Genomic DNA, 25,975 nt, shown 5'->3' on the forward strand with positions numbered 1-25,975 from the left:
CTTAGCCACTGCCTCTGACCTTGGGCGAGAGGTAGCTCCTCATGGCCATGCTTCTGCATGGTCCGTCACAGCCTGCACCATTTGAATGCAGAGTTCCAAAGAATAGCAAGGAGAGATAAGAAAGCCTTACTCTGATCAATGCAAAGAAATAGAGAAAAACAACAGAATGGGAAAGACTAGAGATCTCTTCAAGAAAATTAGAGATACCAAGGGAACATTCCATGCGAAGATTGGGTTCAATAAAGGACAGAAATGCTATGGATCTAACAGAAGCAGAAGCTATTAAGAAGAGGTGGCAAGAATACACAGAAGAACTGTACAAGAAAGATCTTCATGGCCCAGATAATTACGATGGCGTGATCACTCACCTAGAGCCAAACATCCTGGAATGTGAGGTCAAGTGGGCCTTAGAAAGCATAACTACGAACAAAGCTAGTGGAGGTGATGGAATTCCAGTTAAGCTATTTCAAATCCTAAAAGATGATGTTGTGAAAGTGCTGTACTCAATAGGTCAGCAAATTTGGAAAACTCAGCAGTGGCCACAGGACTGGAAAACGTCAGTTTTCATTCCAATTCCAAAGAAAGGCAAGAGCAAAGAATGCTCAAACTACTGCACAATTGCACTCATCTCACACGCTAGTAAAGTAATGCTCAAAATTCTCCAAGCCAGGCTTCAGCAATACATGAACCGTGAACTTCCAGATGTTCAAGCTGGTTTTAGAAAAAGCAGAGTAACCAGAGATCAAACTGCCAACATCTGCTGGATCATTGAAAAAGCAATAGAGTCCCAGAAAAACATCTATTTCTGCTTTATTGACTACGCCAAAGCCTTTAACTGTGTGTATCACAATAAACTGTGGAAAATTCTGAGAGATGGGACTACCAGACCACCTGACCTGCCTCTTGAGAAACCTGTGTGCAGGTCAGGAAGCAACAGTTAGAACTGGACATGGAACAACAGATTGGTTCCAAATAGGAAAAGGAGTACGTCAAGGCTGTATATTGTCACCCTGCTTATTTAACTTATATGCCAAGTACATCATGAGAAACACTGGGTTGGAAGAAGCACAAGCTGGAATCAAGATTGCCAGGAGAAACATCAATAACCTCAGATATGCAGATGACACCACCCTTATGGAAGAAAGTGAAGAGGAACTAAAAAGCCTCTTGATGAAAGTGAAAGAGGAGAGTGAAAAAGTTGGCTTACAGCTCAACATTCATAAAACTAAGATCATGGCATCTGGTCCCATCACTTCATGAAAAATAGATGGGGAAACAGTAGAAACAGTGTCATACTTTATTTTGGGGAGCTCCAAAATCACTGCAGGTGTTGATTGCAGCCATGAAATTAGAAGACGCTTATTTCTTGGAAGGAAAGTTATGACCAACCTAGATAGCATATTAAAAAGCAGAGACATTTCTTTGCCAACAAAGGTCCATCTTGTCAAGGCTATGGTTTTTCCAGTGGTCATGTATGGATGTATGAGTTGGACTATGAAGAAAGCTGAGCACTGAAGAATTGATGCTTTTGAACTGTGGTGTTGGAGAAGACTCTTGAGAGTCCCTTGGACTGCAAGGAGATCCAACCAGTCCATCCTAAAGGAGATCAGTCCTGGGTGTTCATTGGAAAGACTGATGCTGAAACTGAAACTCCAGTACTTTGGCCACCTGATGTGAAGAGTTGACTCACTGGAAAAGACCCTGATGCTGGGAGGGCTTGGGGGCAGGAGGAGAAGGGGATGACAGAGGATGAGATGGCTGGATGGCATCACCAACTCGATGGGCATGAGTTTGAGTAAACTCCAGGAGCTGGTAATGGACAGGGAGGCCTGGTGTGCTTCTATTCATGGGGTCTCAAAGAGTCAGATACAACTGAGCGTCTGAACGGAACTGAACACTTTCTGAGCATTGTAAACACATTCCTAGGTCATACCAGAAGTGCCCTTAAGAAAAAACAGGCTGCAGGAGGGTTTCTGAGATTGCTGGGTGCCATGCTGCACTTATCAAGATGATGTAGCATTCCACTGTAAATGGGCCAGCGGCTACGAGTTGCTAGCTGCTTACTTGCTTCAGAAATCCCAAAGGGTGTACCAAGCGATCACTGCCAGAAGTAAGAAACCAGCAGCTAAATGCATTTCCAGGTAGTTGTTATGCTGTACTGTTTTTGGCCAACTGAGAGAGAAAGGTGAATTTGGCCACCAAGGTCCACTGTCCATGTTCACACCCAGGATGTGTCCACTCAGGATCCAAGAATTTTCCAGACAGACCTAGGCACACTGAATCTCCACTACAGAGAAAACATGATGGAACTGACCTTTGGATGTTGCTTTTCCTTTTCCTGTGAGTTTGGTGGCCTTCCCTATGGTCACACTATCAGGAGCAATTGCTAATGAAAAATGACTTCCAACAAGTGTTTTCAGGCAGTATGTGACTCTATGGACATGGAATGCTGGAAACCTATATTCCATTGAGGAAGGAAATGTATTCATAGACAGTGTGTTTTCAAGACTCTATTAGGAACTGTCTAGCTTCAAAGATGTGAATTCTCCATATTTGCCCAGAGGACCTCACTTCCAGAGTCAGGGCAATGTGTTTTCCTGCACTTTTTGAGCTTTGTAAACACATTTCTTGGTCATACCAGGACTGCTCATGAGGAAACAGGCTCTCTATATCAGGAACTGTCTAGATACTAAGATGTGAGACCTCTAGGTTGGTACAGAGGACCTAAATTTCAGAGCAAGGGCAGTGTGTTTTTGAGCATTTTCTGAGCTTTGTAAACACATTTCTGAGTAATGCCAGGACTGCTCATGAGAAAACAAGCTTCAGGTGTGTGTCTGAGAGTGCTGAGTACCATACTGTGCTTACCTAGATGAGGTAACTTTCCATGGCAAATCGGCACATGGCTAGGAGTTGTGAGCCACCAGCTTGCTTCAGAAATCCTGAATGGTGGACCAAAGGTTGCACTGTCAGAAGTAAGAAAAAAGTAATTGGATGGATTTTCAAGCAATTGCTGGCCACACCTCTTTATGGCACCCAGAGAGAAAAATACAAATTGTGCACCCTAGGTCCGGTATTCAGGTTCACACACGGGATGTGTCCCCTCGTGATTCAAGAAATTTCCAGACAGACCTTTGTTCCCTAGAGTTCTTCTACAGAGAAAACTGGTTGGAACAGCCATTTGGAGGTTGCTTTGCCTTTCCCTGTGAGTGTGGGACCCCTACCTATGGTCACAGCCTCAAGGAGATGTTGCCACTGAAAATAGACTTCCAAGCAAGCACTTTTCAAGCAGAGTGTGACTCTCAGGTCGCAGAATGTGAAGAAAGCTATCTTCCTTTGAGGAAGGAAAGACATCCACAGAGAGTGTATTTTCAAACCTCTATCTTGCAGGAAATTTTGAGCTTCTAAAACATGAGACCAGCAGGTCTGCTGAGAGGACCTAAATTCCTGAGTCAGGGCCGTGTGTCTCCCTGTAATTTCCGAGTCTGGCAAACACATTCCTAGGTCATAACACTACTGACCATGAGAAAGCTGGCAGCAGGGGTGTGTCTGAAAGGGCTGAGTGCCTTACTGTGGTCAACTGTGTGAGGTGACATTCCAGTGACAGGCTCAAAACTACAAGGTGTGAGCCATCCGCTTGCTTCAGAAACCCCAAAAGGTAGAGCAAAGCTAGCTCTGTCAGAGGTAAGAAAATAGCAATTGGACGGATTTTCAAGCTGTTGCTAGGCCGAACCACTTTAGGGCCCCCTGAGAGAAAAATGCGAATTGTGCCCTGTAGGTCAGGTATCCAGGTTCAAACACAGGGTGTGTCCCGGCAGGATCCAAGAATTTTCCACAGAACTAGGCTCACTAGACCTCTCCTGCTGGGAAAATGGGATGGAACAGACATTGGAAGTTGGTTTGCCCCTCCCTATTGTCACAGACTCAAGGAGAAAGTGCCCCTGAAAGATGACCTCCAAGCAAGCACTTTTCAAGCAGTGTGTGACTCTCAGTTCACAGAATGCAGGGAAAGATATCTTCCTTCAAAGAAAGAAAGGCATCAAAAGAGAGTGTATTTTCAACCCTCTATCTTGCAGGAACTGTTTAGCTTCCCAGATGGGAGGCCTCCAGTACTGCTCAGAGGAACTAAATTCCAGAGTCAAGGCCATGTGTCTCCCTGCACTTTCCAAGCCTTGCAAAGCCGTTCCTAGGTTATACCGGTACTGCACATGAGGAAGCAGGCTGCGAGAGTGTGTCCAAGAGGGCTAGGTCCCTCACTATACTCACTTCTGCGAGGTGGCATTCCACTGTAAAAAGGCCCACAGCTGGGAGTTGCAATTCACCCACTTGCTTCAGAAATCAAAAAGGATGGAGCAAATCTAGCTCTCTCAGAATCAAGAAAAGAGCAATTGGATGGATTTTCAAGCTGTTGCTAGGCCACACTGCTTTAAGGCCCACAGAGAGAAACACGAATTGTGCCCCCTCATTCTGGTATCCTGGTTCACAAACAGGGTGTGTCCCCAAAGGATCCAAGAATTTTCCAGACAGACTTACGCTCACTAGAGCTCTCCTACAGAGAAAACGGGATGGAACAGACATTTAGATATTGCTTTGCCTTTCCCAGGGGGTGTGGGACCCCTCTGTTTGGCTACAGCCCCAAGAGGAAATTACCATTGAAAACTCATGTCTAAGCGAGCACTTTTCAAGCACTGTGTGACTCTCAGTTCGCAGGATACTGGGAAACCTGTATTTCTTCAAGGAAGGAAAGGCATCCACAGAGAGTGTGTTTTCAAACCTCTCTCTTGCAGGAACTCTTTATCTCCTAAGACATGAACCCTCCAGTTCTGCTCAGAGGACCTAAATTCGAGTCTGTGCCATGTGTCTCGGTGCATGATTTCTTATTATGCTATCCTATCCTACTCCAAAATGCTGGTTTTAACTTCCTAAATTTATATGACAGCTGCCAATAGGGTATGACCTGAGTCTGAAAAATGCTGCTGTAGATCATAATTTGTGTATGATTTATTTGCTAATTCTAAATCTTCCATGCATATTTATGAAAACAAGCTTTTTAGCTCTTTCTCTGGCAACTTTTAATTTTCTCTCCCAGAATGGATGGAAGTGTTTTTATGTAATACATATCACATCCCACATAATTTCTGGAAGTTAATGTTTTATTGTTGAATCTCCTAATTTACATCATGTATTTTTAAATTTACTTATAAAATGTTGTCACAGGGAATAACAATGTTAACATGATTATTATTCACTTATTTTCTTTTCTTAAAAATGAATGTCTATAAATAACTATCTCTTGCATTAGAATCAGGATATCACAAAAACCTCACTAGCTGGACATATTTTAGTGTTAATACTGGTGCAAAAAATGAAATAGAGACCAAATATTTTTAAATAGCACCATATATATTTTATGTACTGTATACTCATATCAAAACTTGCTATTTCTATTAAGAAGCTGAAAAGTTACTCTCTAATTTCATAAATTAGACTACAACTGTGAAAATATGGACAACTATTTTGTATCTGTGCTGCTATATAAGATACTTAAAGTTTATACAGAAAGGTGCAAAATTACAGAGATGAAGTAATGACAACTCATGAACATTTCACCTGAATTTCCACTGGCCTTTTTCTTCAGCCAGAATCATTTTGATATCCTCTGAATATGCTTTTAGAAATGAATGTGGCATCTATTTCTTCAGTAAATACACATACACACATTTTAGGTATATGTGTGTATATACAGTTATACAAGTGTATATAAAGATATATACACATATATACACACGTGTATTAGTCTACATATGTATATATATTTCTGCGTGCACTTAAACACACATATACACTTAATGTCTTTTGGTTTATTTTCAGACTGTTAATGAAAAATGAAATTTTGATGATTTCTATTTATTTTTGCATTAATTCTAAACTGGTTTAAAAAGGCCTTTGAAACATGTAATAAATTTCTTTCAAAAATCATAAATATATGACATCATAAAGCATTCTATAGAGATCATATGGAGTTAGAGAAGGTAGAAATCCATGCCATCATGGGAGAAAAGAGAAAGAACATGGTTTTTTCTGCCTTTAAGGAAGGGCCCTCTGGCTCTGTGTTGCCAAGTTAGAGATAAGGAACTCCAGGCTGTTCCCATGGGAAGGGAGAAATGTAGCCAGAAGGGGTGGATCAGTTCTTGGGAATCAAATCAAACCAGCACATCAGTTTTGGGGGGTTGGGTGGGCACTGGTGAGCTATTCCTTGGGTAAGAGAACAAAGTAACAGCCTCTCGGAACACCTTTCTACTTGGTGATGAGATGCTGTCTCTGGGGGTGACCGGGGGGAGGGGGCATGTCACCTTTGGGTTGCAGGTTAAAGCCCCTCCTGGACTGCTTGGCTGCCACAACTGTAGCTGACTGTAGTGCTTTCTGTGCGAAGGGCTTCTGCCTCCTTTGGGTCTCAAGTTACAGGGAGACGAGCTGGCTTTTCCCCCTTCAGTGGGAAGGGCTCCATACAAATGGGGGTTCCTGTGAAGTGGCTGCCCACCTGACCCCTCACCCTCACACACCTCTTCCAGAAGAGAGGCCATTTCCCCAACCCATCAAGTGCAGAAGCTGTTTTCCTCCAATCGTGTATGGAAAGCTCTCAAAATGCTCACCTTCTCTCCCCTCCATCAGATTAAGCAGCCCCAGAGCAGCGTCAGAAAGGAACATCCCTGTGCTAAGAACTACTCAGCTACTCTTTCCTAGATGTGTCTCCATCCTGCCTTCCTTTTTTTTTTTTCCTTTGCGTAACTATAGGAGGAGCCCCAGAAAAATGGGGTTGGAGAAAGCCTAGGCACACAGAGAGTGACAGGGGCATCTCCCAGAGTTTATCATAACTCAGAGCAGCGGCTGATGAAAAAGCAGCCAGGCCACTGAGATCTTACGTCTATTACACTGGCGAGCCAGACAAGCTACAACGCTGACCATGGTGGTAAGATATCCTGCGTTCATGCTTTTGGATTCTCTCCTACCCATCTGGTAACTAGGGGACCTTTCGATTAGTGCCACCTTCATTTACATCCCTGGAAAAGCTTCCTAAAAGTCAACACATCTTTTCCCAAAGGATTTACAGCATCTGGGCTTGAAGAGACTCAGAGCTCACCTCTGTCATAAACCTGGCTCCTCCTTTTACATAACGGGTCCTCCCTTGAGATCGTGAATAAAACATCCTTGGAGTCCCCAGGCCTGACTTATTTAAATGTATTCTCTTAAGAGAATGCATAGCTCTTTTATGAAATTCATAGCTCTTCTATGAAAGAAATGGAGGGGTTGGCATGATATCACCTATCTGAAGGACAGAAATGAAGAGCTTGGAGTCACAAACAGGACAGAGGTGTGGGTGGGAGCACTGTATTTGGGGCACAGAATAGAAAAGGTTGCTTCCATAGGAATGAAAAGAATCACTGACAGTGAGCGAAGCTTCAGATCTAGACGTGGGCATTGCTGGTGTGGGGGGAGGGTCACTGCTACACTCCTGGAGGAGGCGGCGGGGATGAGGGAGGGGGCCGGATGCTAGTCCTTGCCCAGGATGCTTTTCAGGCTTCTCTGCATGGCCTTGTCCAGCTCTTCCTCCAGCTCTTCCTTCTTGGACATGGCCAGCTTGAACTGGTGATCCCGCACCACCTGGTCAATGTAGGGGGCACTCTGTGTGCCATACAGCATCAGCATCCATTCCTTCAGCACCCCCTTCTGGGGTGCGCTTCCTACAAAGCCCAGCTCCAGGGTCCAGGTGCCCTGGGCGTCCTCCCCCCAAGTGTGGGTGGTCATGAAAGGCCACTTGTCAAAGCCCACCTTGGCATCGTAGTCTCGGGTGCGGTGGCTCAACAGGATGGACTGATGTCCAGGTCCCCTCTCCTGGTCACGTTGACCGTGATGACCACTTGGACGTGCTCCAGGTAGGGGACAAAGTTTTCCTTCCCCTCACATGCGTCAGTCGTGAATGTCAGCACCAGCTTGCCAGTGGTCGGAATTTTCCTGAGGGTAGAGTAGCGAGTAGACACAGTGAGGGGTGGGGACACTATCCCAGGGTTTTTTGTTTTTTTTAATTTTTGGCTGCATCCAGGGGCATGTGGGACCTTAGTTCCCCCACCAAGGATAGAACTCATGCCCCCTACATTGATCACAGGACTGCTGGGGGATTCCTATCCCAGGGGTTTTGAAGGCCATTCTGTGGAGTGGGGAGAGCATGGACTCGGGGTTTATTATTATACCAGCTATGTGACCCTGAGCAAGTCACCTGCAGTCTCTGATCTGTTTGGACGGGGGATGCAGCCAATACAGTTGACCCCCTTCCCACTTCTCCTAGGTCCTGCTGGGTTCTCTTGCACCTGAGGCCCCTGTGGACCCTGATGGCAGAATGTCAGGGATTTGATCCGGAAGGAAAAACCCTAACCAGTGATTGACAGGAGGAGGTGAGTCAATACAGCCTGCGTTCCTCACTGCTGGTGGGGACAACTCAGTGTCCCTGGTGGGGTTCAGCCTAGTTGCCCAGGGCAGCGAGGTGCCAGTCAGCGCATCCTCTGTGTCTTCTCTATTGGGTTGCTCTCTCTCCCTGTCTACATTGCCTCCTCCTCACCTGTGTCTCCTGAGATAATCTTTCAGGAAAAAAACAACTGTCAGCACCCAAGTCCCACTAGGGCAACTGAGAGTGGAACAGGAGCTCAGATGTCTTTCTTTTACAGCACTCAGTACTTTGATAAAGAGAAATTATTGCTGAAATGATTGTTATGACTATCGTAACAATATGACTGCAGCTCAGAAGTGACTGGTCATGGCCACACCTGACCGGTATGCGGTTGAGCACACCGTCCGCTCTCTACTGAGCTTCTGCTATTCAGGTCAAGTGTTAACACTGATTTCCAAATTCACTTAAAATTCAGAGCTTGCCACAGCCTTGGGGGCTTCCCTGGTGGTTCAGATGATAAAGAATCTTCCTGCAATGCGGGAGACCTGGGTTTTATCCCTGGGTGGGGAAGACCCTTTGGAGCAGAGAATGGCAACCCACTCCAGTAGTCTTGCCTGGAGAATCCCCATGGACAGAGGAACCTGGCGGGCTACAGTCCATGGGGTTGCAAAGAGTCCAACATGACTGAGCAACTAACACTTTGCTCAAGGAGCTGAGTGGGCAGGGGAGGGTGGGGGCTGAGCCAGACAGGGTGCTCTGGGAAACACTGGCGGCGGGGTGGGCCAGGCTGCCTCTGCTCACTGACTTGGATGGTCCAGCGCAGATGCCTCACAGCCAGTTCTATTCTTCCCTTTTATTATAGTCAAGCACCCTTCACGGACTCTCCTGATAAAGTCTCTTTAGAGAATTGCTTTTCGAGCTGCCTGCTTCTCTGGGAAGATGAGCACTGAGGAAACTCATACACCTGACAGTCACCACTCAGCGGCTCCCAGCCCATTTCTGTGCAGCCCAGCATAGACTTGGCCGCTGCCAGGGGGCCATGGAGCCCTGCGGCCTGCCCGCAAGAAGCTGGATTCCTGGCAGTGAGGGCTGCTTCTGCCAGAGGCCCAGCCGGCCTGGGCACTGCCCTTGGAGCCTCCCTGTCCAGCCTCTGAGTTCTTCCAGCATGGCATCTGCCCCAGACCTTGCTCATCAGCACCTGAGATCAAGTTCAGGTGGGCGGTGGGCAAGGGGGCAGAGGGCACCCAGGAGACCAGAGCCCTTCCAACAAAGCCTGACCTCCCCCACCCCAAATTTCCCTGACTGGTCTGACCACCCTATCACCTGTCGCCACTGTTTAAATGCCTTCCTTGTGCCCAGGTGAAACTGGCTGAATAGTCATTCATTCATTCATTCATTCAATTCATTCCACAAATATTGATCCCATGACTGCTAAGCTCTAGCCTCGAGGACACACGAGCAGATGAGACAGGCTAGGTTCCTGTCCTCAGGGAGCCCAGCTGAGTTAGTTCTGAAAGTGCTCTCGAGGGAGGGGCTATATACGTATAGTTATGACTGCCTCAGGGCTTCCCTGCTGGCTCAGATGGTAAAGAACATGCCTGCAATGCAGGAAACGTGGGTTTGATCCCTTGGAGAAGGGGATGGCAACCCACTCTAGTGTTCTTGCCTGGAGAATTCCATGGACAGAGGAGCCTGGCAGGCTACAGTCCGTGGGATCTCAAAGAGTCAGACTCGACTGAGTGACTAACACTTTCACTTTTCATGACTGACTTGCCTTGTTGTATGGCAGAACCCTACATGATGTTGTATAGGATATATTCTCCAATTAAATAATTTTTTTAAAAAGAGCTCTCATCTTTCCTTTCATTAAAATAATGCTTCTGAGACCACTCTCAAAATTTAGTCTTCTGGATCTTATCCAAAATCTCATAAATCAGAACCTTTGAGGAGTGGGGCCTTGAGAACACAAACTGACACATTTCTATATACTTTGTTTTTCTATTATTTGGTCACACTGTGTGGCTTGTGGGATCTCAGTTCCCCAGCCAGGGATCAAAACTGGGTTCCCTGCAGTGGAAGCACCAAGTTCTAACCACTGGATCACCAGAGAAATCCCTTTTTTTTTTCTTACGAAATGCCTATATATTTTAAAGTTTAACATTGCTGTCATAGTATATGTGTACATGTATATTGTTCTGAGAATAAAACTGTTGCAACAGAAGATCATTTGGGAAATGTAAATTCTTGATGAATTTGTGTAAAACCCTGTAAGAAACATATAAGCCAAAACATCTATATATATATAGTGAAATGAATTTAACCTGATCAACTGAAACATAATAAAAGACTTTTCCAGATTAAAAAATATATATAATGCTGCTAACACTGGGTAAGCTCCCAGCTGGTTGTGAACCACTGCGATGGTATATTTCAGGGCCCCAGATTCATTAACTAACATGAGGGCATCAGACGACCTATTTCCAGTGTTGCCTTTGGCTCCAAATTCCAGCAAGTATCTGGATTAGCACAGAGTGCTCAGTGCACTTGGAACTGGGAGGGAAATGGTCATTCATCCCAGCATACGTTCTCCATCTCCCTCCCCCCTCCCTCCACAAGCACAGAGCATGAAGATCAACAGAAACCCAGTCTTCCTGTCCAGGGCCATTGCAGAGAACAAGGTCTGATGTCAACACAAACCATGACTAAGCAGAGTCCCAGTGCTCCTTCTCCTCAATACTGCACTTGTACCACCTTTCTGCTAATTGGGAACGTAAGCCAAGACGCAGCTAACTACACCCTGCCCTTGTCACACTGCCCATGGCCCCCACCTGCTGTGGCCCAGAGCCTACAAAGGCACAGATGCTGTAGGGCTTCCCCTAGCAAAGTTCCTCTTTGTAAATCTTTCCCTCTTGTCAATAAGGGATGGAAGTTCCAGGCCCCAGGGCTCTGGACACTGGATACTCTGCAACTGCCTAATGCTACAGCTCTGCCTGGAAGCTGGTTATCCCCGAATCAAATCCAGTGCATCTCAGGAGGACACAGAGAGGGCATCTGATACGGTTGCCAGTGCAGTGGTGGCATCTCCAGGGTATTTTCCATGACTAGCGGCAGAGCTTACTAGCCCCACTTACTCTGAGTCCTGCATGGAGCCACCCACACAGTGGAACCTCTCAGGCACCGTCTTCGAGTCTTTGGCCATCTTCACAATGGCACCTGCATCTAGGACCCGGTAGCCAAAGAGGTGATCAAACTCCAGGCCAACCCAGTCCTCCGCCACTGATGGACCTTGTCGTGAAGCTGGTTCTGTTTGGGGGTGAGCACAGTCAGATGCTGCATGTCTCTCCAGGTCAGACCCAGGCTGTGGGCCAGAGGCAGGGCATTTGAGGACAAGGGCATGGGACAGGGGTGAAGGGAAGGAAAAAGAGGCACAATGACTAAGATAGCACGTAGACCTCCAGTAAGATTTTGGAACATCTATGAACCCCCGAGTCAAAGGAGGATTATCTGTGCATTATTTATAATATAGGTATAGCTGTACATCAATTAAAAGTCTTGCCTTTCTTACTTAAATATATTTCAAATGCAAAAACTGACACACACTGGGATGGCTAAAATGAAAAAGGCTGACAATACCAAATGTTGACAAAGATGAGGGACAAGTGAGTACTTTGCAGATGGGAGTATAAATGACCACAAACACTTTGGAAAACAGTTTGGCTCTTATCTTCTAATGTAGCCCAAGTGCTTAAGCTGTGGCACAGAAGTTCCATTTCTAGGCATGTAGCGAACAAAAATGTGTGTATATATTCACCAGACATACATGTACTGGACTGTCCACAAGCCCAAACTATGAAGCCCCCAAATGCCCATCCGCAGTAAAGTGAATAAGCCAAATGAGATGTATTTATTGGACGTGGAACACTGCACTGCAGTGAGAATGAAATATACCTACTCAGAATAGCTGGGATGAAGAGAATGCTGACCCAAAGAAGTCAGACAACAGAGGGGAACAAACTGATTCCAGTCACTTAACGTGGAAACACAGGAACAGCCACTGTATGCTGTCGGAAGCCAGGCTGGTGGTGGGTCTCGGGCAGGCGGTGCTGGAGGGACACGGAAGCTGCTGGGCGTGCGCTGAGCTCTGTTTCCGGGTCTGAGTGTTGGCCGCGTGGAACCGTTCCGTTTGGGAACAGGGCACAGCCACTGCGTGCTGTCGGAAGCCAGGCTGGTGGTGGGTCTCGGGCAGGCGGTGCTGGAGGGACACGGAGGCTGCTGGGCGTGCGCTGAGCTCTGTTTCTGGGTCTGAGTGTTGGCTGCGTGGAACCGTTCCGTTTGGGAACAGGGCACAGCCACTGCGTGCTGTCGGAAGTCAGGCGAGTGGTGGGTCTCGGGCAGGCGGTGCTGGAGGGACACGGAGGCTGCTGGGCGTGCGCTGAGCTCTGTTTCCGGGTCTGAGTATTGGCCGCGTGGAACCGTTCCGTTTGGGAACACGGGCTGTCAGTTCTTCAAGAGCAGAGACAACAGCCAAAATAGCTGTCTCCCCGGGGCCCAGGATGGCCCTCCTCGGCACTCTCTTCATTCAGCAAATAAACAACTTGGCTTGCAGAGGTGTCTCTGGAAGTTAATGTCTAATATTCTATTACTCAATGTCTGTGTTTTTCAAAGTACCAGCCATGACCCGTTTGTGGGCTAGAAAGTCGACTGAGTGCGTGGGCTATGTATATGGGTTGCACAGTAAAATCATTTGTGGAACATTTAAGACCAAACTGCTCCAGCCACATCTCAGACTAAGTAAATCAGAATCTCTGGGAGGGGGACCCAGGCTTGGGAAATTGTTAATACTTCTCAGGTCATTCCAGGAGACAGCTGAGGTTGAGAAGCAGGTTCTTTATGAATGAAGCTGTCACGAGTGGAAGAGAACAGAAAAGAATACCAGTGTGACTGTAATATGGGGAAAGTATGTGTGTGTTATGTGTTGGGTTGGAATGCAAAATGTATTTCTCACTGACAGTCATGGTCAAAAGAGTTGGAAAAACCTTGCACTACAGTTCTCCTCAGAATCAAATGATTCAAAGAATATCACTCGCTTGATAAAATCTCATCACGGGCAGGTTTCATTGGTTCAAAGCTTTGAATGAGAGTCAGAAGATGCTAGTGATTCACATGCTCTTGAAATATAGACTTTCAGTTTTTAAGGAGAAAGTTTCAAGGAAAGTCAGTGCTTATTTGAGAAATTTAAGAACATATTTATTTTGGACATATGGTCCCCTGAACATACAGACTAGGTGAACAGTGTGAAATTGCCTGACAGTGACTGTGGCTGAAAGTTCAGTGCTTTGGTGGAACAGGATTCTGAATCATTTAACCCAAAAGTGTTGATAAACGAAGATCTGCTAACTTCAGGGTGATCAGAAGGCTAGCTGGCAGGTGAAGTAGCTCTCACCTTTGCAAGGGGTTCTGCCACAATAATACGCTATGCTTCCTGAAGGACCCCATTAGACCTTTCTACATGGATTTACTCTTATGGGGCCCATGAGAGAGAAAGAATGTGTCAGAATGAGGATGTTCTCATTTCTAAACTAAATTGGAGCAAGGTCTATATGCCAGCATCAGAATTTGTGACACTGGTTGAACAACCATTTGCTTATGCCTGAAAAGTAACACTGAGTCCCTCCTAGTTTTACATTCTGAGCAACTTCTGAACTGACTGAAGGCATGCATATGTGCTAAGTCACTTCAGTCGTGTCTGACTCTTTATGACCTCAGGCTCCTCTGGACAGAGGGATTCTCCAGGCAAAAATACAGGAGTGGGTTGCCATGCCCTTCTCCAGGGTATCTTCCCAACCCAGGGATAGAACCCACATCTCTTATGATTCCTGCATTGGCAGGTGGGTTCTTTATCCCTAGCACCACCTGGGAAGGCCTGACAGAAGACAGTGTGTTAGTGTTAGTAGTTCAGTTCTGTCTAGCTCTTTGCGACCCCATGGCCTGAAGCTTGCCAGGCTCCTCTGTCCATGGAATTCTTCAGGCAAGAATACTGGAGTGGTCTTCTACTCCCTTCTCCAGGCGATCTTCCCGACCCAAGGATCGAACCTGGGTCTCCTGCATTACAGGCAGACCCTTTCCTGTCTGAGCCATCAGGGAAGCCCCATTGTGTAAAGCAGGGATCTCACAACCTGCTTCAAGCTTTAATCCTACTACGGCAGCTCAAGGGTTGTAGGTGACACCTATTAACTAATACAAAATAAATGTACAGAATATCTACAGTATGGAAGTCACTGTGTTCAGTGTTATAGGCAAGGAATAGGTTATGCTTTTAAATAGTTTATATAAGAGTTGGAAAAGTAAGACGAATCTACGGAAAAGCACTACACAGTGAAGTGATTCTATGATCATCTATTGAGTGTGTGTCATGTCCAGGCTTTGCACTAGTTCTAAGCAGGCTGTGGAAAGGTCTCAGAGCCTATAGTCTGGGGGGCAGACAGACAGACAGCTCAATATTTAAACAGGGGGGAGCCGAGCTCCCTCCCTGTCATGCCGAGGGAGCCAGCAATGGGGCCCTGGAGTTATCCCAAGGAGAGCATCTCACAGAATGTGGACCAGCACCAGAACCACGTGGGAACCCATGACAAACATGGATTCCTGGTCTCAACCTCAGGTCTCTGGCATCGGACCTCCTGGAGGCTGTGGGCCTGAGGATGCACACTTAGGACTGTACCCAGGTGATGCTTCTGTACATGGGGTTTGAGAACACAGGTCTGAGATGGTGGTTCACAGCCTCAGCTGCACGTGTGGACAGCATGAACACAATGATTATGTCAGACAGGACCCAGAATTGTTGCTTCCACGGATCTGTCCATACCTCTGCCAAAGGCTTGAAGAATCCAGAGGCGGGAGAAGGCAAGTATTACGGAGGTGATAAACTTTAAAAAGCACAGGCGGTCCAGAGCCCCGGGTGTCAGGGAGGGAGAGCCAGGGACTGAGGCAGGAGAGAACCACATGTTAGGACATCGGAACTTTATCTGAGGAAAAGACACGAAGGCAGAGGTGCTTGAGCTGACCTTTAGAAACATCATCCAGAGAAGGAATTAGGACCGGTGGGATTGGAAGGCAGTAATATATAACAACAGTATGGAGGAATCTCTCAGACATAATGTTGAACCAAAATGCCCATACTGATACTTAGGTGATGGTCTGTTTCCTGATTTGGGTGCTGGTTACTTTGATGTGTAAGGCTTCTGTGGTGGCTCAGATGGTAAAGAATCTGCCTGTAATGCAGGAGATCTGAGTTCAATGCCTGGGTGGGCAAGATCCCCTGGAGAAGGAAATGGCTACCCACTCCAGTATTCTTGCCTGGAGAATCCCATAGACAGGGGAGCCTGATGGGCTACAGTCCGTGGGATCTCAAAGAGTCAGACGAGACTGAGTGACTGACATCGATTCTTCATGGCTGTGTTCACTTTATAAGGAGTCGCTGAGCTGTCCCTGACGTGTATGCTTATCTCTGTGTCTATCATATTCTGATGGGGCTCACATGACAAAATCCACCCTTGGAAGGTCACCTTTGGAAACACTGTTCTAGCCTAGAACGTGGGCCGCTTTACTGTGGATGGTTCTCCTGGGCCAGAAGTTTGCCTCCTTGTGACCCCCCTCAGACCTGGCTTGGCCCTCTAGAACCCCACAGAAAGTCTGGGGTCATGGAGAGAACCCCACATATGGGAAGGTAGCTGTGTGTGTGTGTGTGTGTGTGTGTGTGTGTGTGTGCTAAGTCGCTTCAGTCGTGTCCAACTTTTCGTGACCCTGTGGACTGCAGCCCTCCAGACTCCTCTATCCAAGGGGTTCTCCAGGCAAGAATATTGGAGTGGGTTGCCATTTCCTTCTCCAGGGATCTTCCTGACCCCAGGATTGAACCTGTGTCTCTTACATCTCCTGCGTTGGCAGGCGGGTTCTTTATCACTAGCATCACCTAACCCCCGCTAGGGATATCCTGTGAAACTTCTCTATAGTGGACTCCCTGGGAAATGTGAGTAATGATCCCTGGGGAATCAAGAAGGTGTTTTCAAGCATTTGGCAGGAAAGCATTTTATACAGAGAAGGCAATGGCACCCCATTCCAGTACTCTTGCCTGGAGAATCCCAGGGACGGGGGAGCCTGGTGGGCTGCTGTTTATGGGATCACACGGAATCAGACATGACTAAAGTGACTTAGCGACAGCAGCAGCAGCAGAAGCAGCAGCATTTTATGAGATTAAACAACAAGGTGATGACTGGTCAGGACAGAAGAATCGGTTCCCTTTGTCCCCTGGAGCCACAGGAATGGTCCTTCTCCCTCTTTCATGGTCCTGATGGGCAGACATTTTAGACAGGTAATTTGTTTACTGCATTCAGGTTGCTTTCGAAAAGCTTTCTGGTTGGCCTTCTGAGTGGGAAACAGACCTGATTGCTGCCACATATATCCGCAGGTGCCTCATCTGAACACAAAGAGAGGTGAGCTGCAGGAAGTGTTCACAAAGAGAACCTCCTCCCTCTGGGCTCTCTCCCGGGGCTATTTCATGCTGATCAGAGGTTTTAACTCCTGGCTTTGTTGTTGTTCAGTCACTCAGTTGTGTCTGACTCTTTGTGACCCCGTGGACTGCAGCATGCCAAGCTGCCCTGTCCTTCACCATCTCTGGGAGTTTGCTCAAACTCATGTCCATTGAGTCAGTGATGCCATCCAACCATCTCATCCTCTGTCGCCCCCTTCTCCTCCCTCCCTCAATCTTTCCCAGCATCAGGATCTTTTTCAATGAGTCAGCTCTTCGAATCAGGTGGCCAAAGTATTGGAGCTTCAGCTTCACCCTCCCAATGAACACTGGAGCACTTTTACCCACTGAAAAACCTTGAACTTTACCACCCCTGGAAGGGTTTATGCAGCCCGGCTCCCTTGCCTTGATTTGGAACTCTGAGGCATGATTTACACTTCAGAACTCCCCCTGGGGTCAGGCTGAGGTCAGAACCTCTGGAATCACATCCTTGCTCAGATCCTTTCCCACCTCTAACCTGCTTCCTCTTTCCCAGTGGTTTCGCTTGAAGCACTTGCTTAATGAATCACACCAAACTCTAATCTCAGGGTGTGTTTCCAACCCAGGTGGCTGGTGTTCCAAGAAATTTGAGGACTGGCTTCCAAGATGGGCTTGAACCACCTCCTACCAGGTATCAGTTCCCCCCGTGTTTATGGCAAGAGAGTGCTCAGTTGGTCACTGCTGCTCCAAAATGAAGCATACCTAAACAGTGACTACATTCTTTTCTGTAAGGAAAGCTGCGAGTGTGGTAAAGAATAAGGAATAATTGGTGCAGAGCCCACGAATCTGTTGAAAGTTCCAGGAGCCTGTTCTAGCACTTTGATTGATCTAGATGTCACATTGTTGGCACGTAGGATTCCCAGGTAGCTTAGTGGTAAATAACTCACCTACCAATGCAGGAGACATAAGAGATGTGGGTTTGATCCCTGGGTTGGGAAGATCCCCTGGAGGAGGGCATGGTGGCCCACTCCTGTATTCTTACTTGAAGAATTCCAGGGACAGAGGAGCCTGGTGGGCTAAGTTGCTGGCATACACACCTGGGTAAGTGACTTTTTGCTTGCCAGAATCCAGGGAGACTTTGAGTCGAGTTCTTCCCTCTTTCATTTAAGGGGAAACCAGAAACTCCTTCTTGTTCCCTGTCCTTTGTGAGACTCTATGGCAAGAGCAGCCTCCCTCTGTTTGTCTGCTCCCAACTAGAGTGAACAAGACCAACTCAGACTCTAGGACCCAACAGGCCCTGAGCAGAACAGTTTCATTTTTAGGAAATGCACATAATATGTTAGTTTTTTGGTTTTTTGTTTTGTTTTTTGTTTTTTGTCTTGGTGCTTAACAAGAAGAGAGTGTCCATCTCTTCTTTCTTAAATTTTGCACCTGAGTTTTGTTAACAGAACCAAAGTTTGGCTTGGCCCAAAGACAGAAGTCATTCCCGATTTGGGGCTTTATCTGTGAAAGGAGGATAACGATGCATTTTTCTGCTTGAATGCATAGGGGTTGGGCTAGATAATCTTTTGAAGTCCTTTCCTATTCAGGGAATCGGCTCTTACCTCCTTTGCAAGTCAGAAAATGCACTGCATCTGTGGAGAGTCAAGCAGGGATGCCTGAAGATTGATGCCAGAATCTCTGGTTGCCCAGCAACAGCTGACAGGGATGGGAGCTCAACTTCCCCTCCCCAGGAGCCATAATCCAACTTCTTACAAGTTGCTGGTTCTGTATTCTTGGAGAATTCCTTGCATAGTGGGCATCTGCACTTATACCACATGGATGTTGCCTAAAGCCACAGGTTCATTGCTCAAACCAAAAGCCAGTCTCTGGTTTGCACTAAGACAGGGGAGCAGATAGGCAGGGACCTCTGCTGGTGCTCAAACCCAAGGTGGGTCCAGCAGTGGTGACGTGTGGCCTCTCCGTGGGATGGTGAGAACAGAGAGGGTGGGCTCCTCTCACCGGTAGCTGGAAGGTAGCAGCAGAGCCCATTTCTTGGGCTACACTGTGTGACTCTGCCCACATTGTCTCAGTATTAAACTGAGTTCATCATATAAGTTAACAAATCTGGAGCAAGAGCATCCTGTTTCCACCACATGTTCTGAAAACCTTGCTAGATAACCAGCTTGGCAATGATCTTCTTTCATTTAGCTGATTGGGAGTATTATTAGAGTGAAACAGCCATGAAATCCACAGATGAAAGAAAATATCTATGTACCCCCATGTGTGGTTGGGTGTTGGGCTCTTGTGCTCTCTCAGGGATGTAATTTTGTGGTGTGTGTGTGTGTGCGTGTGTGTGTATCACTAGCAATGCCTGCCAGGGTTCATTGGCCCTGACTTTTTACTGACTCTCACACCCACTTTTGCCTCCATGGACACTTGATGTTGGGTTGGGAGACTTGTGTTAGTTCACCCTGCAGAGCTGGCTCTTGGTCCCGAGCTGCAAACATACTTAGCCTCTAAAGCCAGTGCGAACACTCCTGCTTCGGGAGCAGCCGCGGATGTCCCAGAAGGCCTCAGGGTGCAGTTGCCATATAAATCTGGGGTTACCTGGAGGGGAAGAGAGTGAGGAATAAGTGAAGAAACCCAGCTGCTTTAAACCCAAAACAGCACAGAGCAGAGGATCTTCTGTTTCTTTTACTTAAAGTCTGCCTTGTTCTGAAGACTATTTAGATGGAGGTAAGAATAAGCTTAGCATGCATGTATCTGTTTTGCCATTTTATCTGAGCTTCCTAGTAGCTTATCAAAAAGGGAAACACAATCAGTTATAATTACAGTGTCCATATGATACAAGAAACTCAACTGTTTAGATAGGCAACTCGGCAGCTATTCTAATAAACAGATATTTATTTTCTGGACCCTACAAGGAAACACTATAAGTGGAGAGTGACAAGCCAATACCACCACCATAGCCAATGCAACGGTGGGGTTTGTTACACTGAGATTAGCCCAGAAGGCTCAGGGCCACTTCATTAACAGTCTCTTTTCCCTTCAGGAAAAATGGGTGGCATTCCCAAAGAGGAAAAATGAAACAAGTTCAGCTAAAGTTTGCCTAGAGGGACAGCCTTTAAAGAGAAAATGTTACATGCTCTATATCTAAAATCCACCAAGAGATTCTGGAACACAGTGAACAAGACAACTGCTACATCAGTGGTCACCCCAGGACTCTTCTTAAGTGGGGAGGCTGATCAGCTGAGTTTTAAAGGATTTTACAGAGAGAAAAATCCTCATCTTCAATGTTTGTGAGAGACAGGGTTTTCATTAAGATTGTTTATAAATCATGAGAATACTCTTTTCTCCTGTTTGTCTGTAGGCTCCTAGAGTGGGTCTGTTAATTTTGGGGACAAAGCATCAGGGAGGTTTAAAGTCATCTCCTGGGGAAAGTGACAATATTCAAAGATAATTCAGTGCCTCTCCCCAGCTGTAGTAGAAAGAGTCACAGACAGGGGCTGAGGACAGAGTGATACCACTGGAAGGCCCTTGGGGCAGGGAGGGGAGTTTCTGGGTGGGGGGATGGTGTATGGGAAAAGGCTTACAAGCAGAATGAGTTTGGGGCCACCTTCACTTGTCCCTTTCTGCCCACACAGCTCAGAAGAAGAGAGAGTGAAGCATCCTTCCACTTGGGAGGAGCTGACACATTTTCCATCCTCCCCAAGACTAAGGGGAGCCAAGGGGGCTCATGGGAGAAATCAGGGAGGTTCATGGGGGAGCCAGGCAAGGGACTCAGTCTGGGTCTCTTGCAGGCAAGGGACTTCTGCTAGCACATGTGAGAACCTGGACAGCTGGGCAGGTGAAGCCCAGGCAGGACCTTGTGACTGAAAGGCTAGCTGGTACTGATGACTGCACTCTTGTTCCTGCCTTACTCCCAACCCTGGAGAAGGTGGTGACCAGGCAGGATGTAGCCCAGCAGGAATATTGAGCTACCCACTAAATTCCTGGCTTGGAGGACTGAGAAAATGCTGTATGTCTAGCAGACTTGGAAAATTCACTATTAAACCTAGGTGCTCAGGAAGGAAGAGTTGCTCGGAAGAGTGCAATAAATGTCTGTGATTCTTAATCTTTTGGTTTTCTCAATTGTGGACCTGGTTTAAAAATATTATGAAACACACCACTCTTCCTTTGCAAAAACACACATGTGCCCACTTCTGGGGAGGTCTAGGGACCGGGAAAAGTCCATCTGTGTATGCCATTTCTAAATTACTCTAATAAATGGATGTGTTCTTGGCTCAGATGGGGTGCAGGTGTGATGCTCCAGTTCTTAATATTACTTACCTTATGAGCAACGTGCTGGGGCAACATCTTGGTAAACTAGAGTTCATCATTATTTGTAAGCCAGAACAATGAACAGGAAAATCTATGGACCATGAGCGGGAAGGAGGTCATGGTGTTCTTGTTTTTCGTGAAGACTTGACCTTGATAATAAAGCATCACCAGCCTAGAAGAGGGGTGCATCTCCCCTCGGAATGGGGGCTGACTCTTTGAAGAAGGGCCCTCCTTCCATGATGTCACCATGTCTGGGTATGACGTCACGAATGTCTACATGCATCCCTGGCCCGCACTCACCACGCCGGCCTTGGGGTTCCGCTTGCACCCGCTGTTGAAGGTGGAGGCCAGTGTGGAGGAGCAGCACACACACATCCCACAAAATTACATCCCTGAGAGAGCATAAGAGCCCAACACCCAACCACACATGGGGGTACATAGATATTTTCTTTCATCTGTGGATTTCATGGCTGTTTCACTCTAATAATACTCCCAATCAGCTAAATGAAAGAAGATCATTGCCAAGCTGGTTATCTAGCAAGGTTTTCAGAACATGTGGTGGAAACAGGATGCTCTTGCTCCAGATTTGTTAACTTATATGATGAACTCAGTTTAATACTGAGACAATGTGGGCAGAGTCACACAGTGTAGCCCAAGAAATGGGCTCTGCTGCTACCTTCCAGCTACCGGTGAGAGGAGCCCACCCTCTCTGTTCTCACCATCCCATGGAGAGGACACACGTCACCACTGCTGGACCCACCTTGGGTTTGAGCACCAGCAGAGGTCCCTGCCTATCTGCTCCCCTGTCTTAGTGCAAACCAGAGACTGGCTTTTGGTTTGAGCAATGAACCTGTGGCTTTAGGCAACATCCATGTGGTATAAGTGCAGATGCCCAGCTCTTGTCGTAGAGCGTAATCCTGCCATCATTGATGGACGAGTTGATGGAGATGGTCGATGCGTAGCCATTGCAGTTGCAGTCGTCGTTGCTGCCGCTGTCAACCGAGGCCCACTCATAGATGCTGCCTTTGCCCCTGCGGCCCTGGGGGACAGAGAAGGATGCGCGGGCTGCAGGGGGGTCCACCTGGCCTCTTAAGCAGTTGAACCCAAGGGCTGACTTCATTTCTATCTGCCCTTAAAAACCACTGTCCTTCTGGACAGGCACCCTGAGAATTTTTCTTTTCAGGAAGGATACAATATAAAGTCATCTCAATTTACAATTTAATCTGGGAATAACGAGGTGGGAAAGACTGGAAGAATCTCTTTAAAACTGACAAATGAACTGCTTTTAAACATAGAACATCCTCATGGTAAAAAGTCAAAGTATATGGAAAGGAAAATGAAAACAAAAAAATCCCTCTACATGTTCTTACATATTCTTTCAGGCATTTTTCAGCAAAAATGCAAATGTACCTGTAAATTTATACTTAGCTATGTAAGATATAAAAGATATTTATATCTAGCTTCTGTTTTACACATATCATGTATATTTTATATAAGTTTATATATATATGTAGATATTGTAAGTATTAAAATACACATTTACTTACTGATTTTATATATATATATTAAATATATATATATATAGATCCCTGGGTTGGGAAGATCCTCTGGAGGAGGGCATGGTAACCCACTCCAGTATTCTTGCCTGGAGAATTCCATGGACAGAGGAACCAGGAGGTCTACAGTCCATGGGGTTGGAAAGAGTTAGATAGTCTTAGCAGTTGAGCATGCACACATGTCTGAATTACCTCCAAGGTCTCCTGCCTCCTGAGAATGAGAAGTGACATTTTGATTGCTTCTAATAGGACTTGGAGTTAATTAGCCTGTGACTGACTGAGTCAAAACATCAACAAAGATTTATTCAGCCACTAGCTGAGAAGTGTCCTCAGTGTCTTGGTAAATCTGTCTTGGAAAACTCCATCCAAACCGGCAACTGCCCGCAGAAACCAAGACCCAGAGGGAACTATAGCATCTTTACAACTGAGAGGGTGCAAGGCTCACCCTCTCAAGTCGGCTCAGATTTGGGCTCAGTGTCAAGGATGGGGCCCTTGGAAAGTGAAACAGACGTGAATCAGCATCAGAGAGTGAGGCTACCCACTGGGGAACCTTCCCCTGAACCAGCCCACAGGTTGGCTGCTAGTGACACAGGCAACCTCTGCTAAAAGGAAACCAATGCTGAAAACATCCTCACCTTGGTGTAGGGAGACTGGCTGTGACTCTAACCTGTCAGGTTCCTCTGTATTCTGACCCCTTTATATTATAGTTTGTAGCCCTGCCCACCAAGGGGGGGGGAGCCTGTTTCCCACCCTTGAGTCTGGGTCGGCTTCCTGCCTTGCTTCAGCAAACACGATGAGGTGGACCATGGTGCTGGGTCGATTCTAAGCATGAGTCTCAAGGAGCCAATCCATGTCTGCTTTCCCATGGGAACCAACCTGAGTTAGCCTGCAGGTGATAACAGACAGCCTGGTCAGGTTCACTGGCCACAGCTAACAGTGACCCGACATGGGAGGCCACCCCAAACCAGCCAGTCTGTGGCTCACCTTCCAGCTGACCACAGATGCATGAGTGAGGCCACCTGAGATTCGCCAAGGATGGCCCAGGTTAGCAGAGCAACTCAGCTGACCTGTAGACCCACAATTAGAGTTAAGTGGTTGTTATTTTAAACTACCGAGTTTTGGGGAAGTTTGTTACATGGCTTTGCTCACTGATACACAGAGAGCAGTATCAGCATGTTTTGGAAAAGTTAGCAGCAAACATTAGTTTTGTTTTGGACTGTAAGACTTAACCCACAGGAATATTTTGATTGCTAGGAATTTTAAATTTAGTTTTCCTAAGCTGTTTGTGTGTGTTTATGAGAGTGATAATAATTATATGCTTGCTTCAAGTGATTGGATATCAGTAACAAACAGTCCCTGACTTCTGGGCAAGATGGGCCACTAAAGAGAAGACCCTAGTTCTGGGGGCAGACAAGTGGGGAAGGGGCCTCTATAAGGGGGCTGAGAGCTGACTGTGGGATGGGTCTGTTACTAGCACACCACACTTTCCTGTTAAAACAACACCCCAAGATCCAGTCCTGCTCCCCAGCTTCACCTGAACTGCAGCTGAGATGAAACTGAAACAGAGCAACTGTGACTCACATTCAAACAATCATTTGGAGGGTACAGGGAGAAATTAGATGATAATCACAGCACACACTTATAGGGCACTTAGTGTGAGGCAGGGACCACCCTGAACACCTTACATGGTCACTCACTGCATCCTTACAGCCGTCCTGTGCAGCAGTACCGTTCATACCAGTCACACGGAAGACAATATACATAGGAAGAAGCACAACAAACAAACACAAGAGCTAAGTAGGACTTTGAAATTCTGGGGGGGACACAGATGAAAATATGACCACTGAAGAGAAAGACAGCATCTCAGGGTTGTCAATTTTCCCCAAGTTAACTTACAAATTCAACGTGGTCCCAACAGATGCACTGTGTCGTTTGGGATTCAATCAGGCAGATTCTGCCATGCTGGGCAGTTCACTACAGGGAATTTTATCCAGGAAGAAAGTAGTAAAGAAGAACCAAAACCCCAACTGGGATGTGGAGGTCATCCAGAGATTAGGGAGGAGATGGTCCAGGAGCCTGCCCTGCTCAGGGTGGGCTGCCTGCTGGGGTCCCCCATCCTTACTCTACAGCATGAGCTTGGAGAAGACTGGCTGTCTACCTGCCTCCATGTTTATCTGGTTTAAGCTGGAATTACCTTCTCTGCCTCTCCTATGCTTCTGCTCTTTTTTTTCCCCCCTCATTTTTTTTAAGGCAAGTGAATTTAGATGAAATTTAATATGTGGTGCAACTCCACTTTGAATTCTCTCTTTTTATTAGTCTTTGCAGTTTAGCAGGATTAATTTCTCTTAAAAGATTTCACTAAATGAGAATTTGTCAACGAAGCACTATTGACGGTATTTAGCCACCGATGTTCTCAGCCAGGGATGATTTTGTGCCCCAGGGGCGTTTGGCACAGTTGGAGGCATTTTGGTGCTCACTACCAGCATCTGGTGGGTGGAGGCCGAGGATGCTAAACTTTTAACGCAGAGGACAGCCCTCTGCCCCCTGCCCCTACCAGTCACAACTAAGAGTGAGCTGGATTAAGTGTCAGCAGTGCAGACGCTGAGTCTCTCCTCTAACCTATTGGTAAAGGCAGTGATTTTAAGAGCATAGCCTAAAGCAGCCTTTCACAGACCCCAAGTTTCTTAAAAGTTCAAATGGATTTTGTAGTTTGCTTTTGAGAGAATAACAGGCAGGAAGGCTAGGGGTCTCCAAACGGAGGAAATAGGCTGCAAGTGTCAGACATTTTTTATCTCTCTCTTAAGCGGCAGGAGGAAACAAACTAGAAGTGTCAAATTTTTTTCCCTTATCTATACAAAACTAAAAGTAGGTTTCTATTAAAATTTTGTGTTGCCATGACTACACCTGGTTCCACCTGAACTTAACTTTTCTCAAACCTTGAGCTAACCAATACGTTTCTCTTATGGAGATGTTTTTCTTAAACTATGTTAATGAACTAGGTATTTACCCTAGACTCTGTCTTTCTTCAAGTTGGTTCTGCTTAAGACTCAGAATGGATAAGGGCTCAACAAACCAGTCTGTTTTACTCATACATTGTTCTCCTAATCTATGTTAATGAAACTATATGTTTACTTGGAAACCTGCCTTTCAAGAGTCATGAAATCATTTTATGGCCCA

At 46.5% G+C, this 25,975-nt stretch overlaps 1 pseudogene; it reads right to left on the minus strand.

The window, feature by feature from the left end:
• Positions 1-7,548: 7,548 nt before the first annotated feature.
• Positions 7,549-23,605, minus strand: LOC133046461 (neuroendocrine convertase 2-like; annotated as a pseudogene).
• Between the last annotated feature and the right edge of the window lie 2,370 nt (positions 23,606-25,975).

Source organism: Dama dama, chromosome 25 (assembly GCF_033118175.1).
Source record: "Dama dama isolate Ldn47 chromosome 25, ASM3311817v1, whole genome shotgun sequence".
Taxonomy (NCBI): Eukaryota; Metazoa; Chordata; class Mammalia; order Artiodactyla; family Cervidae; genus Dama; species Dama dama.